We start from the raw sequence: 2,379 nt of genomic DNA on the forward strand, positions 1-2,379 counted from the left end.
ATTGCTTTGAATATATATATATATATATATATATAGATATAAGCTATATATGTAAAGGGTTTTAAAAATCAGGAAACAAGCTCTTTAACATGATTTATATCAAAATGTGCCTTAATGTTTGTGTGATGTGCATTCATGAATAAATTACATGTTCACCATGTCGATTTAATACTTAAACCTCATGCAAATGTTTTATATTATAAAATCTTACAAAAGGGTTTCATCATGTTACCATGATTGGTATGTTGGAAATGGATTTGAAATGAGCTTTTGAGAACCCAACTTGATTTTTAAATGGTTTTACCAAACTGAAAGATTTGAAGAGTAGGCCCAATGTCACATAAGGATAGTGTGACTCTTTTGTGCAAGGGAGCTCTAGTTAAAGAACTTTTGGGTTACCGACAGGCTGTTAGACGTGGCTGGGACCATGGTCTATCATATATATGGCTAGGCCACAAGATGATATACGTGGTTACGAGCACATGATTTCTCCGATGTCCCAACATAGTCGAGATTGCCATGGCTATGGGAATATGGTAGAGTGAGGCTCCCAGATTGTTATTACATGGAAGCAAGTCCACGAGTTGATTATTTACGATTACCTACTCGAGAGTGGTGTCTCTTTAGGTTTTAAAAAATGACTTCTTTCGCATGGTGAGAAATACAAAGCTTTTCGTAGCTCTTTATTTATACGATGATTTTGTGTTTAATACCTCGAAGATGAGATGATTTATGAGCTTTTGTAAAAGCTTTGATAATGTTTGACTTCATGGGAGCATTCGTACTTATGTTAGTTCAATTTTAAGTAAAGGACATTAAATGCTTTCGATGATAGAATTCTCTCACTCACACTACCTTTGATAAAATGATTGTTAAATGATTACTTTGCATTAAAATTCTTGGTTTTATATGTAAGACACAAATGTTCCATTTGCTTTAAAATGTTTTATATATTCATATGATTTTAATATTCAAATTATCTATCCTTGGCTTGTTTTCCATCTACGCCCTGCTCACGAAGTAGATGATCACTAAGTTTGTGAGACTCACCCCCCTTCTCTCCCATTTGCAAATAGTAATCGGCCTAGCGTGCAATTATCGGCACTTATGGTCCATCGTGGATAGGTAAAGGTATCTCATAGCACTTTATTCTGACTCACTCTACTGCTAGTGGTTAAGTCGTTTGTAGTGCATTTATTTTTGTAAATAGACATTAGTCTCAATACAACTGTACAGTTTGAAATTATACATTTGGATGTAGTTTTACAATTTTGTGGAATAAAGGTTAAGTTGATTTATTATGACTATTATTCAATACGATATTGTAAAGAGTTATTCGGTACAAGGGATTACATAGATTGATGAATAAATATAATGAATTAATGAGAGTATCTAATAAGGCTTGTTCAAGACTTGGCGAGTTCTTCTGCAAGTCTCGGATGCCAATAATGATAAGGTAGAGGGCCATTACATATGCATAGACTAGGACATCTAGAGGCTATGATGAACCACTAAGAGTAGATTACCCTAGGTGACTGATATGTTCACATGAATTGATTGAATCATGCCTTAGGACTCAGAGGCTCTTAAAACTTAGTCGAGCTTAAGACGATTGAAATTTGACAAATGTGATTTATGGTTTGAAAAGGAAAGATGTGAATGATAAAGGCATGATGGCCTTATTTGTGGACTTGTGTTCCATTCAGGGAATGAATTTTTGACGTTGATCTAATTTGTGGTTGGGTTGATTTCTAGCCCTCTGTGACTATTTGTGTGCCTGCAAGGATGGTGGCACTAATCTCATGTATGATTCTGGCCTGTGGTGCTTTGATGCCATTCGTTGAGATTACTCTGAGTGATGCCAAAGTCAAGAGTTTGCTCTAGTCGATGGTTTGTTCTCCGCTAGCTGCTTTGGTGCTATGTGTGATCTGTTCTCCCCTCATTGCTTCGACACATGCGTGATCTATTTCTCCATTAGTGGCTTTGTCCTAAGTGTGATTTTTGTCTCTGTCAGTTGTTCACTGTGCATGATCTCACTATGTCCATGTAACGACTGCTTCTTGATCTCTACTTGCGTTTAAGTCTTGTGGGAGAACCCGTCAAGTCCCAAACAAGCCTTAATTGAAACTTTTGTTAATACGTTCTATTCATTTCACCAATATATGTAATTGCTTTGAACCATATAACTCTTTGTAATATGATTTAAATAGAAGTCATTGTAAATCGACTTAACTTTAATTCCTCATAACTATAAAAATATATCAAAGTTTTTTTTTTTAATCTCCAAAAGTACATTTGCATTAACACTATTTACAAACAATATACATTATGAATGACTCGACCTCTAGTAGCGAAGTGACTCAAAATAAGGTGCTATAA

At 35.1% G+C, this 2,379-nt stretch overlaps 1 long non-coding RNA gene across 1 annotated transcript in view; it reads left to right on the forward strand.

Annotated features, from left to right (window-relative positions):
• Nucleotides 1–2,280, forward strand: part of LOC110425374 (uncharacterized) — a 2,928-nt gene extending 648 nt beyond the window's left edge. Inside the window, exon 2 of the long non-coding RNA XR_002446010.1 lies at nt 406–2,280. This is a non-coding gene — a long non-coding RNA (uncharacterized LOC110425374). The remainder of the gene's footprint in view (nt 1–405) is intronic.
• Nucleotides 2,281–2,379: the final 99 nt, after the last annotated feature.

Source organism: Theobroma umbraticum, unplaced genomic scaffold (assembly GCF_002168275.2).
Source record: "Theobroma umbraticum cultivar Fairchild unplaced genomic scaffold, ASM216827v3 scaffold_81.0, whole genome shotgun sequence".
Taxonomy (NCBI): domain Eukaryota; kingdom Viridiplantae; phylum Streptophyta; class Magnoliopsida; order Malvales; family Malvaceae; genus Theobroma; species Theobroma umbraticum.